This window comes from Engystomops pustulosus, chromosome 4 (assembly GCF_040894005.1).
Source record: "Engystomops pustulosus chromosome 4, aEngPut4.maternal, whole genome shotgun sequence".
Lineage (NCBI taxonomy): Eukaryota > Metazoa > Chordata > Amphibia > Anura > Leptodactylidae > Engystomops > Engystomops pustulosus.
The window spans coordinates 211,438,836-211,451,422 of NC_092414.1; the positions used below are offsets into that span (position 1 = coordinate 211,438,836).

General features: G+C 49.2%; 11 non-coding genes across 11 annotated transcripts; all 11 read left to right on the top strand.

The window, feature by feature from the left end:
* The first annotated feature begins 1,963 nt into the window (after positions 1 to 1,963).
* Positions 1,964 to 2,037, top strand: TRNAI-AAU (transfer RNA isoleucine (anticodon AAU)). The gene has a single exon. It is a non-coding gene; the product is annotated as a tRNA-Ile (tRNA).
* Positions 2,038 to 3,449: 1,412 nt separating this feature from the next.
* On the top strand, positions 3,450 to 3,523 carry TRNAI-AAU (transfer RNA isoleucine (anticodon AAU)). The gene has a single exon. It is a non-coding gene; the product is annotated as a tRNA-Ile (tRNA).
* Positions 3,524 to 4,192: 669 nt separating this feature from the next.
* Positions 4,193 to 4,266, top strand: TRNAI-AAU (transfer RNA isoleucine (anticodon AAU)). The gene has a single exon. It is a non-coding gene; the product is annotated as a tRNA-Ile (tRNA).
* Positions 4,267 to 5,678: 1,412 nt separating this feature from the next.
* TRNAI-AAU (transfer RNA isoleucine (anticodon AAU)) lies at positions 5,679 to 5,752 on the top strand. The gene has a single exon. It is a non-coding gene; the product is annotated as a tRNA-Ile (tRNA).
* A 669-nt stretch (positions 5,753 to 6,421) lies between these two features.
* On the top strand, positions 6,422 to 6,495 carry TRNAI-AAU (transfer RNA isoleucine (anticodon AAU)). Its single transcript has one exon. It is a non-coding gene; the product is annotated as a tRNA-Ile (tRNA).
* A 2,155-nt stretch (positions 6,496 to 8,650) lies between these two features.
* TRNAI-AAU (transfer RNA isoleucine (anticodon AAU)) lies at positions 8,651 to 8,724 on the top strand. The gene has a single exon. It is a non-coding gene; the product is annotated as a tRNA-Ile (tRNA).
* Positions 8,725 to 9,393: 669 nt separating this feature from the next.
* Positions 9,394 to 9,467, top strand: TRNAI-AAU (transfer RNA isoleucine (anticodon AAU)). The gene has a single exon. It is a non-coding gene; the product is annotated as a tRNA-Ile (tRNA).
* Positions 9,468 to 10,136: 669 nt separating this feature from the next.
* TRNAI-AAU (transfer RNA isoleucine (anticodon AAU)) lies at positions 10,137 to 10,210 on the top strand. Its single transcript has one exon. It is a non-coding gene; the product is annotated as a tRNA-Ile (tRNA).
* Positions 10,211 to 10,879: 669 nt separating this feature from the next.
* On the top strand, positions 10,880 to 10,953 carry TRNAI-AAU (transfer RNA isoleucine (anticodon AAU)). The gene has a single exon. It is a non-coding gene; the product is annotated as a tRNA-Ile (tRNA).
* Positions 10,954 to 11,622: 669 nt separating this feature from the next.
* On the top strand, positions 11,623 to 11,696 carry TRNAI-AAU (transfer RNA isoleucine (anticodon AAU)). Its single transcript has one exon. It is a non-coding gene; the product is annotated as a tRNA-Ile (tRNA).
* A 669-nt stretch (positions 11,697 to 12,365) lies between these two features.
* On the top strand, positions 12,366 to 12,439 carry TRNAI-AAU (transfer RNA isoleucine (anticodon AAU)). The gene has a single exon. It is a non-coding gene; the product is annotated as a tRNA-Ile (tRNA).
* The last annotated feature ends 148 nt before the right edge of the window (positions 12,440 to 12,587 follow it).

Here is a 12,587-nt window from a genome sequence, read left to right on the forward strand (position 1 = left end):
GAGCTCAGTTGGTTAGAGCATTATGCTAATAATGCCAAAGTCTCCAGTTCCATCTGTGTAGTTGCCTGGCTTTTCTCATCAGAATTAGGTCGGACCTGTCGGCCCTTTTATCCAGCTAGACAGTCATTTAAGAAGGCCTTGAAAGTGTTGTTAGATTTGCCAAAATACATGACCAGTGAGCTGAGTTGGTTAGAGCATTCTGCTAATCATGCCAAAGCCTCTGGTTCGAGCCCTGTAGTCACCTGGCTCTAATCTTCCCAAGTAGCTTAGAGTGCGATGCTAATTACATTAAGGTCGCAGCCTCAACCCCTGTGTGAGCCAGGCTCTTTTTTTCTGAAGACCCACTGCTATCTTTTGGACAGGTTGCACAGCCCTTTCTTTTCAATTGTGGGCAAACGGACCTTTAATCCCTTTTATTCGGTAGACATTCGGGCGGGTAGGGCCGGAAAGCATCAAAAGACCGAGCACATCACATATGGCCGGTTAGCTCAGTTGGTTAGAGCGTGGTGCTAATAACGCCAAGGTCGCGGGTTCGATCCCCGTACAGGCCAGTTCCTCTGCTTTTGGTGAGCTTTAGTAGGAGGACTGTTAAGCCCTTCTACCGGGTACAAAGTCATACGGGATGGGCCAGAAAGCGTCAGATGAATGGCCACAGCCCACGGCCGGTCAGGGGCCAGATTCTTGAATTTTGGTGAGCTCTCTGTTATATAGTGGACAGGTTGCAAAACTCTTTCATTTCCGGCGAGCTCAGTTGGTTAGAGCATTATGCTAATAATGCCAAAGTCTCCAGTTCCATCTGTGTAGTTGCCTGGCTTTTCTCATCAGAATTAGGTCGGACCTGTCGGCCCTTTTATCCAGCTAGACAGTCATTTAAGAAGGCCCAGAAAGTGTTGTTAGATTTGCCAAAATACAGGACCAGTGAGCTGAGTTGGTTAGAGCATTCTGCTAATCATGCCAAAGCCTCTGGTTCGAGCCCTGTAGTCACCTGGCTCTAATCTTCCCAAGTAGCTTAGAGTGCGATGCTAATTACATTAAGGTCGCAGCCTCAACCCCTGTGTGAGCCAGGCTCTTTTTTTCTGAAGACCCACTGCTATCTTTTGGACAGGTTGCACAGCCCTTTCTTTTCAATTGTGGGCAAACGGACCTTTAATCCCTTTTATTCGGTAGACATTCGGGCGGGTAGGGCCGGAAAGCATCAGAAGACCGAGCACATCACATATGGCCGGTTAGCTCAGTTGGTTAGAGCGTGGTGCTAATAACGCCAAGGTCGTGGGTTCGATCCCCGTACGGGCCAGTTCCTCCGCTTTTGGTGAGCTTTAGTAGGAGGACTGTTAAGCCCTTCTACCGGGTACAAAGTCATACGGGATGGGCCAGAAAGCGTCAGATGAATGGCCACAGCCCACGGCCGGTCAGGGGCCAGATTCTTGAATTTTGGTGAGCTCTCTGTTATATAGTGGACAGGTTGCAAAACTCTTTCATTTCCGGCGAGCTCAGTTGGTTAGAGCATTATGCTAATAATGCCAAAGTCTCCAGTTCCATCTGTGTAGTTGCCTGGCTTTTCTCATCAGAATTAGGTCGGACCTGTCGGCCCTTTTATCCAGCTAGACAGTCATTTAAGAAGGCCTTGAAAGTGTTGTTAGATTTGCCAAAATACATGACCAGTGAGCTGAGTTGGTTAGAGCATTCTGCTAATCATGCCAAAGCCTCTGGTTCGAGCCCTGTAGTCACCTGGCTCTAATCTTCCCAAGTAGCTTAGAGTGCGATGCTAATTACATTAAGGTCGCAGCCTCAACCCCTGTGTGAGCCAGGCTCTTTTTTTCTGAAGACCCACTGCTATCTTTTGGACAGGTTGCACAGCCCTTTCTTTTCAATTGTGGGCAAACGGACCTTTAATCCCTTTTATTCGGTAGACATTCGGGCGGGTAGGGCCGGAAAGCATCAGAAGACCGAGCACATCACATATGGCCGGTTAGCTCAGTTGGTTAGAGCGTGGTGCTAATAACGCCAAGGTCGCGGGTTCGATCCCCGTACGGGCCAGTTCCTCCGCTTTTGGTGAGCTTTAGTAGGAGGACTGTTAAGCCCTTCTACCGGGTACAAAGTCATACGGGATGGGCCAGAAAGCGTCAGATGAATGGCCACAGCCCACGGCCGGTCAGGGGCCAGATTCTTGAATTTTGGTGAGCTCTCTGTTATATAGTGGACAGGTTGCAAAACTCTTTCATTTCCGGCGAGCTCAGTTGGTTAGAGCATTATGCTAATAATGCCAAAGTCTCCAGTTCCATCTGTGTAGTTGCCTGGCTTTTCTCATCAGAATTAGGTCGGACCTGTCGGCCCTTTTATCCAGCTAGACAGTCATTTAAGAAGGCCCAGAAAGTGTTGTTAGATTTGCCAAAATACATGACCAGTGAGCTGAGTTGGTTAGAGCATTCTGCTAATCATGCCAAAGCCTCTGGTTCGAGCCCTGTAGTCACCTGGCTCTAATCTTCCCAAGTAGCTTAGAGTGCGATGCTAATTACATTAAGGTCGCAGCCTCAACCCCTGTGTGAGCCAGGCTCTTTTTTTCTGAAGACCCACTGCTATCTTTTGGACAGGTTGCACAGCCCTTTCTTTTCAATTGTGGGCAAACGGACCTTTAATCCCTTTTATTCGGTAGACATTCGGGCGGGTAGGGCCGGAAAGCATCAGAAGACCGAGCACATCACATATGGCCGGTTAGCTCAGTTGGTTAGAGCGTGGTGCTAATAACGCCAAGGTCGTGGGTTCGATCCCCGTACGGGCCAGTTCCTCCGCTTTTGGTGAGCTTTAGTAGGAGGACTGTTAAGCCCTTCTACCGGGTACAAAGTCATACGGGATGGGCCAGAAAGCGTCAGATGAATGGCCACAGCCCACGGCCGGTCAGGGGCCAGATTCTTGAATTTTGGTGAGCTCTCTGTTATATAGTGGACAGGTTGCAAAACTCTTTCATTTCCGGCGAGCTCAGTTGGTTAGAGCATTATGCTAATAACGCCAAAGTCTCCAGTTCCATCTGTGTAGTTGCCTGGCTTTTCTCATCAGAATTAGGTCGGACCTGTCGGCCCTTTTATCCAGCTAGACAGTCATTTAAGAAGGCCCAGAAAGTGTTGTTAGATTTGCCAAAATACATGACCAGTGAGCTGAGTTGGTTAGAGCATTCTGCTAATCATGCCAAAGCCTCTGGTTCGAGCCCTGTAGTCACCTGGCTCTAATCTTCCCAAGTAGCTTAGAGTGCGATGCTAATTACATTAAGGTCGCAGCCTCAACCCCTGTGTGAGCCAGGCTCTTTTTTTCTTAAGACCCACTGCTATCTTTTGGACAGGTTGCACAGCCCTTTCTTTTCAATTGTGGGCAAACGGACCTTTAATCCCTTTTATTCGGTAGACATTCGGGCGGGTAGGGCCGGAAAGCATCAGAAGACCGAGCACATCACATATGGCCGGTTAGCTCAGTTGGTTAGAGCGTGGTGCTAATAACGCCAAGGTCGCGGGTTCGATCCCCGTACGGGCCAGTTCCTCCGCTTTTGGTGAGCTTTAGTAGGAGGACTGTTAAGCCCTTCTACCGGGTACAAAGTCATACGGGATGGGCCAGAAAGCGTCAGATGAATGGCCACAGCCCACGGCCGGTCAGGGGCCAGATTCTTGAATTTTGGTGAGCTCTCTGTTATATAGTGGACAGGTTGCAAAACTCTTTCATTTCCGGCGAGCTCAGTTGGTTAGAGCATTATGCTAATAATGCCAAAGTCTCCAGTTCCATCTGTGTAGTTGCCTGGCTTTTCTCATCAGAATTAGGTCGGACCTGTCGGCCCTTTTATCCAGCTAGACAGTCATTTAAGAAGGCCCAGAAAGTGTTGTTAGATTTGCCAAAATACATGACCAGTGAGCTGAGTTGGTTAGAGCATTCTGCTAATCATGCCAAAGCCTCTGGTTCGAGCCCTGTAGTCACCTGGCTCTAATCTTCCCAAGTAGCTTAGAGTGCGATGCTAATTACATTAAGGGCGCAGCCTCAACCCCTGTGTGAGCCAGGCTCTTTTTTTCTGAAGACCCACTGCTATCTTTTGGACAGGTTGCACAGCCCTTTCTTTTCAATTGTGGGCAAACGGACCTTTAATCCCTTTTATTCGGTAGACATTCGGGCGGGTAGGGCCGGAAAGCATCAGAAGACCGAGCACATCACATATGGCCGGTTAGCTCAGTTGGTTAGAGCGTGGTGCTAATAACGCCAAGGTCGCGGGTTCGATCCCCGTACGGGCCAGTTCCTCCGCTTTTGGTGAGCTTTAGTAGGAGGACTGTTAAGCCCTTCTACCGGGTACAAAGTCATACGGGATGGGCCAGAAAGCGTCAGATGAATGGCCACAGCCCATGGCCGGTCAGGGGCCAGATTCTTGAATTTTGGTGAGCTCTCTGTTATATAGTGGACAGGTTGCAAAACTCTTTCATTTCCGGCGAGCTCAGTTGGTTAGAGCATTATGCTAATAATGCCAAAGTCTCCAGTTCCATCTGTGTAGTTGCCTGGCTTTTCTCATCAGAATTAGGTCGGACCTGTCGGCCCTTTTATCCAGCTAGACAGTCATTTAAGAAGGCCCAGAAAGTGTTGTTAGATTTGCCAAAATACATGACCAGTGAGCTGAGTTGGTTAGAGCATTCTGCTAATCATGCCAAAGCCTCTGGTTCGAGCCCTGTAGTCACCTGGCTCTAATCTTCCCAAGTAGCTTAGAGTGCGATGCTAATTACATTAAGGTCGCAGCCTCAACCCCTGTGTGAGCCAGGCTCTTTTTTTCTGAAGACCCACTGCTATCTTTTGGACAGGTTGCACAGCCCTTTCTTTTCAATTGTGGGCAAACGGACCTTTAATCCCTTTTATTCGGTAGACATTCGGGCGGGTAGGGCCGGAAAGCATCAGAAGACCGAGCACATCACATATGGCCGGTTAGCTCAGTTGGTTAGAGCGTGGTGCTAATAACGCCAAGGTCGTGGGTTCGATCCCCGTACGGGCCAGTTCCTCCGCTTTTGGTGAGCTTTAGTAGGAGGACTGTTAAGCCCTTCTACCGGGTACAAAGTCATACGGGATGGGCCAGAAAGCGTCAGATGAATGGCCACAGCCCACGGCCGGTCAGGGGCCAGATTCTTGAATTTTGGTGAGCTCTCTGTTATATAGTGGACAGGTTGCAAAACTCTTTCATTTCCGGCGAGCTCAGTTGGTTAGAGCATTATGCTAATAACGCCAAAGTCTCCAGTTCCATCTGTGTAGTTGCCTGGCTTTTCTCATCAGAATTAGGTCGGACCTGTCGGCCCTTTTATCCAGCTAGACAGTCATTTAAGAAGGCCCAGAAAGTGTTGTTAGATTTGCCAAAATACATGACCAGTGAGCTGAGTTGGTTAGAGCATTCTGCTAATCATGCCAAAGCCTCTGGTTCGAGCCCTGTAGTCACCTGGCTCTAATCTTCCCAAGTAGCTTAGAGTGCGATGCTAATTACATTAAGGTCGCAGCCTCAACCCCTGTGTGAGCCAGGCTCTTTTTTTCTTAAGACCCACTGCTATCTTTTGGACAGGTTGCACAGCCCTTTCTTTTCAATTGTGGGCAAACGGACCTTTAATCCCTTTTATTCGGTAGACATTCGGGCGGGTAGGGCCGGAAAGCATCAGAAGACCGAGCACATCACATATGGCCGGTTAGCTCAGTTGGTTAGAGCGTGGTGCTAATAACGCCAAGGTCGCGGGTTCGATCCCCGTACGGGCCAGTTCCTCCGCTTTTGGTGAGCTTTAGTAGGAGGACTGTTAAGCCCTTCTACCGGGTACAAAGTCATACGGGATGGGCCAGAAAGCGTCAGATGAATGGCCACAGCCCACGGCCGGTCAGGGGCCAGATTCTTGAATTTTGGTGAGCTCTCTGTTATATAGTGGACAGGTTGCAAAACTCTTTCATTTCCGGCGAGCTCAGTTGGTTAGAGCATTATGCTAATAATGCCAAAGTCTCCAGTTCCATCTGTGTAGTTGCCTGGCTTTTCTCATCAGAATTAGGTCGGACCTGTCGGCCCTTTTATCCAGCTAGACAGTCATTTAAGAAGGCCCAGAAAGTGTTGTTAGATTTGCCAAAATACATGACCAGTGAGCTGAGTTGGTTAGAGCATTCTGCTAATCATGCCAAAGCCTCTGGTTCGAGCCCTGTAGTCACCTGGCTCTAATCTTCCCAAGTAGCTTAGAGTGCGATGCTAATTACATTAAGGGCGCAGCCTCAACCCCTGTGTGAGCCAGGCTCTTTTTTTCTGAAGACCCACTGCTATCTTTTGGACAGGTTGCACAGCCCTTTCTTTTCAATTGTGGGCAAACGGACCTTTAATCCCTTTTATTCGGTAGACATTCGGGCGGGTAGGGCCGGAAAGCATCAGAAGACCGAGCACATCACATATGGCCGGTTAGCTCAGTTGGTTAGAGCGTGGTGCTAATAACGCCAAGGTCGCGGGTTCGATCCCCGTACGGGCCAGTTCCTCTGCTTTTGGTGAGCTTTAGTAGGAGGACTGTTAAGCCCTTCTACCGGGTACAAAGTCATACGGGATGGGCCAGAAAGCGTCAGATGAATGGCCACAGCCCATGGCCGGTCAGGGGCCAGATTCTTGAATTTTGGTGAGCTCTCTGTTATATAGTGGACAGGTTGCAAAACTCTTTCATTTCCGGCGAGCTCAGTTGGTTAGAGCATTATGCTAATAATGCCAAAGTCTCCAGTTCCATCTGTGTAGTTGCCTGGCTTTTCTCATCAGAATTAGGTCGGACCTGTCGGCCCTTTTATCCAGCTAGACAGTCATTTAAGAAGGCCCAGAAAGTGTTGTTAGATTTGCCAAAATACATGACCAGTGACCTGAGTTGGTTAGAGCATTCTGCTAATCATGCCAAAGCCTCTGGTTCGAGCCCTGTAGTCACCTGGCTCTAATCTTCCCAAGTAGCTTAGAGTGCGATGCTAATTACATTAAGGTCGCAGCCTCAACCCCTGTGTGAGCCAGGCTCTTTTTTTCTGAAGACCCACTGCTATCTTTTGGACAGGTTGCACAGCCCTTTCTTTTCAATTGTGGGCAAACGGACCTTTAATCCCTTTTATTCGGTAGACATTCGGGCGGGTAGGGCCGGAAAGCATCAGAAGACCGAGCACATCACATATGGCCGGTTAGCGCAGTTGGTTAGAGCGTGGTGCTAATAACGCCAAGGTCGCGGGTTCGATCCCCGTACGGGCCAGTTCCTCCGCTTTTGGTGAGCTTTAGTAGGAGGACTGTTAAGCCCTTCTACCGGGTACAAAGTCATACGGGATGGGCCAGAAAGCGTCAGATGAATGGCCACAGCCCACGGCCGGTCAGGGGCCAGATTCTTGAATTTTGGTGAGCTCTCTGTTATATAGTGGACAGGTTGCAAAACTCTTTCATTTCCGGCGAGCTCAGTTGGTTAGAGCATTATGCTAATAATGCCAAAGTCTCCAGTTCCATCTGTGTAGTTGCCTGGCTTTTCTCATCAGAATTAGGTCGGACCTGTCGGCCCTTTTATCCAGCTAGACAGTCATTTAAGAAGGCCCAGAAAGTGTTGTTAGATTTGCCAAAATACATGACCAGTGAGCTGAGTTGGTTAGAGCATTCTGCTAATCATGCCAAAGCCTCTGGTTCGAGCCCTGTAGTCACCTGGCTCTAATCTTCCCAAGTAGCTTAGAGTGCGATGCTAATTACATTAAGGTCGCAGCCTCAACCCCTGTGTGAGCCAGGCTCTTTTTTTCTGAAGACCCACTGCTATCTTTTGGACAGGTTGCACAGCCCTTTCTTTTCAATTGTGGGCAAACGGACCTTTAATCCCTTTTATTCGGTAGACATTCGGGCGGGTAGGGCCGGAAAGCATCAGAAGACCGAGCACATCACATATGGCCGGTTAGCTCAGTTGGTTAGAGCGTGGTGCTAATAACGCCAAGGTCGTGGGTTCGATCCCCGTACGGGCCAGTTCCTCCGCTTTTGGTGAGCTTTAGTAGGAGGACTGTTAAGCCCTTCTACCGGGTACAAAGTCATACGGGATGGGCCAGAAAGCGTCAGATGAATGGCCACAGCCCACGGCCGGTCAGGGGCCAGATTCTTGAATTTTGGTGAGCTCTCTGTTATATAGTGGACAGGTTGCAAAACTCTTTCATTTCCGGCGAGCTCAGTTGGTTAGAGCATTATGCTAATAACGCCAAAGTCTCCAGTTCCATCTGTGTAGTTGCCTGGCTTTTCTCATCAGAATTAGGTCGGACCTGTCGGCCCTTTTATCCAGCTAGACAGTCATTTAAGAAGGCCCAGAAAGTGTTGTTAGATTTGCCAAAATACATGACCAGTGAGCTGAGTTGGTTAGAGCATTCTGCTAATCATGCCAAAGCCTCTGGTTCGAGCCCTGTAGTCACCTGGCTCTAATCTTCCCAAGTAGCTTAGAGTGCGATGCTAATTACATTAAGGTCGCAGCCTCAACCCCTGTGTGAGCCAGGCTCTTTTTTTCTTAAGACCCACTGCTATCTTTTGGACAGGTTGCACAGCCCTTTCTTTTCAATTGTGGGCAAACGGACCTTTAATCCCTTTTATTCGGTAGACATTCGGGCGGGTAGGGCCGGAAAGCATCAGAAGACCGAGCACATCACATATGGCCGGTTAGCTCAGTTGGTTAGAGCGTGGTGCTAATAACGCCAAGGTCGCGGGTTCGATCCCCGTACGGGCCAGTTCCTCCGCTTTTGGTGAGCTTTAGTAGGAGGACTGTTAAGCCCTTCTACCGGGTACAAAGTCATACAGGATGGGCCAGAAAGCGTCAGATGAATGGCCACAGCCCACGGCCGGTCAGGGGCCAGATTCTTGAATTTTGGTGAGCTCTCTGTTATATAGTGGACAGGTTGCAAAACTCTTTCATTTCCGGCGAGCTCAGTTGGTTAGAGCATTATGCTAATAACGCCAAAGTCTCCAGTTCCATCTGTGTAGTTGCCTGGCTTTTCTCATCAGAATTAGGTCGGACCTGTCGGCCCTTTTATCCAGCTAGACAGTCATTTAAGAAGGCCCAGAAAGTGTTGTTAGATTTGCCAAAATACATGACCAGTGAGCTGAGTTGGTTAGAGCATTCTGCTAATCATTCCAAAGCCTCTGGTTCGAGCCCTGTAGTCACCTGGCTCTAATCTTCCCAAGTAGCTTAGAGTGCGATGCTAATTACATTAAGGTCGCAGCCTCAACCCCTGTGTGAGCCAGGCTCTTTTTTTCTGAAGACCCACTGCTATCTTTTGGACAGGTTGCACAGCCCTTTCTTTTCAATTGTGGGCAAACGGACCTTTAATCCCTTTTATTCGGTAGACATTCGGGCGGGTAGGGCCGGAAAGCATCAGAAGACCGAGCACATCACATATGGCCGGTTAGCTCAGTTGGTTAGAGCGTGGTGCTAATAACGCCAAGGTCGCGGGTTCGATCCCCGTACGGGCCAGTTCCTCCGCTTTTGGTGAGCTTTAGTAGGAGGACTGTTAAGCCCTTCTACCGGGTACAAAGTCATACGGGATGGGCCAGAAAGCGTCAGATGAATGGCCACAGCCCACGGCCGGTCAGGGGCCAGATTCTTGAATTTTGGTGAGCTCTCTGTTATATAGTGGACAGGTTGCAAAACTCTTTCATTTCCGGCGAGCTCAGTTGGTTAGAGCATTATGCTAATAATGCCAAAGTCTCCAGTTCCATCTGTGTAGTTGCCTGGCTTTTCTCATCAGAATTAGGTCGGACCTGTCGGCCCTTTTATCCAGCTAGACAGTCATTTAAGAAGGCCCAGAAAGTGTTGTTAGATTTGCCAAAATACATGACCAGTGAGCTGAGTTGGTTAGAGCATTCTGCTAATCATGCCAAAGCCTCTGGTTCGAGCCCTGTAGTCACCTGGCTCTAATCTTCCCAAGTAGCTTAGAGTGCGATGCTAATTACATTAAGGGCGCAGCCTCAACCCCTGTGTGAGCCAGGCTCTTTTTTTCTGAAGACCCACTGCTATCTTTTGGACAGGTTGCACAGCCCTTTCTTTTCAATTGTGGGCAAACGGACCTTTAATCCCTTTTATTCGGTAGACATTCGGGCGGGTAGGGCCGGAAAGCATCAGAAGACCGAGCACATCACATATGGCCGGTTAGCTCAGTTGGTTAGAGCGTGGTGCTAATAACGCCAAGGTCGCGGGTTCGATCCCCGTACGGGCCAGTTCCTCCGCTTTTGGTGAGCTTTAGTAGGAGGACTGTTAAGCCCTTCTACCGGGTACAAAGTCATACGGGATGGGCCAGAAAGCGTCAGATGAATGGCCACAGCCCATGGCCGGTCAGGGGCCAGATTCTTGAATTTTGGTGAGCTCTCTGTTATATAGTGGACAGGTTGCAAAACTCTTTCATTTCCGGCGAGCTCAGTTGGTTAGAGCATTATGCTAATAATGCCAAAGTCTCCAGTTCCATCTGTGTAGTTGCCTGGCTTTTCTCATCAGAATTAGGTCGGACCTGTCGGCCCTTTTATCCAGCTAGACAGTCATTTAAGAAGGCCCAGAAAGTGTTGTTAGATTTGCCAAAATACATGACCAGTGAGCTGAGTTGGTTAGAGCATTCTGCTAATCATGCCAAAGCCTCTGGTTCGAGCCCTGTAGTCACCTGGCTCTAATCTTCCCAAGTAGCTTAGAGTGCGATGCTAATTACATTAAGGTCGCAGCCTCAACCCCTGTGTGAGCCAGGCTCTTTTTTTCTGAAGACCCACTGCTATCTTTTGGACAGGTTGCACAGCCCTTTCTTTTCAATTGTGGGCAAACGGACCTTTAATCCCTTTTATTCGGTAGACATTCGGGCGGGTAGGGCCGGAAAGCATCAGAAGACCGAGCACATCACATATGGCCGGTTAGCTCAGTTGGTTAGAGCGTGGTGCTAATAACGCCAAGGTCGCGGGTTCGATCCCCGTACGGGCCAGTTCCTCCGCTTTTGGTGAGCTTTAGTAGGAGGACTGTTAAGCCCTTCTACCGGGTACAAAGTCATACGGGATGGGCCAGAAAGCGTCAGATGAATGGCCACAGCCCACGGCCGGTCAGGGGCCAGATTCTTGAATTTTGGTGAGCTCTCTGTTATATAGTGGACAGGTTGCAAAACTCTTTCATTTCCGGCGAGCTCAGTTGGTTAGAGCATTATGCTAATAACGCCAAAGTCTCCAGTTCCATCTGTGTAGTTGCCTGGCTTTTCTCATCAGAATTAGGTCGGACCTGTCGGCCCTTTTATCCAGCTAGACAGTCATTTAAGAAGGCCCAGAAAGTGTTGTTAGATTTGCCAAAATACATGACCAGTGAGCTGAGTTGGTTAGAGCATTCTGCTAATCATGCCAAAGCCTCTGGTTCGAGCCCTGTAGTCACCTGGCTCTAATCTTCCCAAGTAGCTTAGAGTGCGATGCTAATTACATTAAGGTCGCAGCCTCAACCCCTGTGTGAGCCAGGCTCTTTTTTTCTGAAGACCCACTGCTATCTTTTGGACAGGTTGCACAGCCCTTTCTTTTCAATTGTGGGCAAACGGACCTTTAATCCCTTTTATTCGGTAGACATTCGGGCGGGTAGGGCCGGAAAGCATCAGAAGACCGAGCACATCACATATGGCCGGTTAGCTCAGTTGGTTAGAGCGTGGTGCTAATAACGCCAAGGTCGCGGGTTCGATCCCCGTACGGGCCAGTTCCTCCGCTTTTGGTGAGCTTTAGTAGGAGGACTGTTAAGCCCTTCTACCGGGTACAAAGTCATACGGGATGGGCCAGAAAGCGTCAGATGAATGGCCACAGCCCACGGCCGGTCAGGGGCCAGATTCTTGAATTTTGGTGAGCTCTCTGTTATATAGTGGACAGGTTGCAAAACTCTTTCATTTCCGGCGAGCTCAGTTGGTTAGAGCATTATGCTAATAATGCCAAAGTCTCCAGTTCCATCTGTGTAGTTGCCTGGCTTTTCTCATCAGAATTAGGTCGGACCTGTCGGCCCTTTTATCCAGCTAGACAGTCATTTAAGAAGGCCCAGAAAGTGTTGTTAGATTTGCCAAAATACATGACCAGTGAGCTGAGTTGGTTAGAGCATTCTGCTAATCATGCCAAAGCCTCTGGTTCGAGCCCTGTAGTCACCTGGCTCTAATCTTCCCAAGTAGCTTAGAGTGCGATGCTAATTACATTAAGGGCGCAGCCTCAACCCCTGTGTGAGCCAGGCTCTTTTTTTCTGAAGACCCACTGCTATCTTTTGGACAGGTTGCACAGCCCTTTCTTTTCAATTGTGGGCAAACGGACCTTTAATCCCTTTTATTCGGTAGACATTCGGGCGGGTAGGGCCGGAAAGCATCAGAAGACCGAGCACATCACATATGGCCGGTTAGCTCAGTTGGTTAGAGCGTGGTGCTAATAACGCCAAGGTCGCGGGTTCGATCCCCGTACGGGCCAGTTCCTCCGCTTTTGGTGAGCTTTAGTAGGAGGACTGTTAAGCCCTTCTACCGGGTACAAAGTCATACGGGATGGGCCAGAAAGCGTCAGATGAATGGCCACAGCCCATGGCCGGTCAGGGGCCAGATTCTTGAATTTTGGTGAGCTC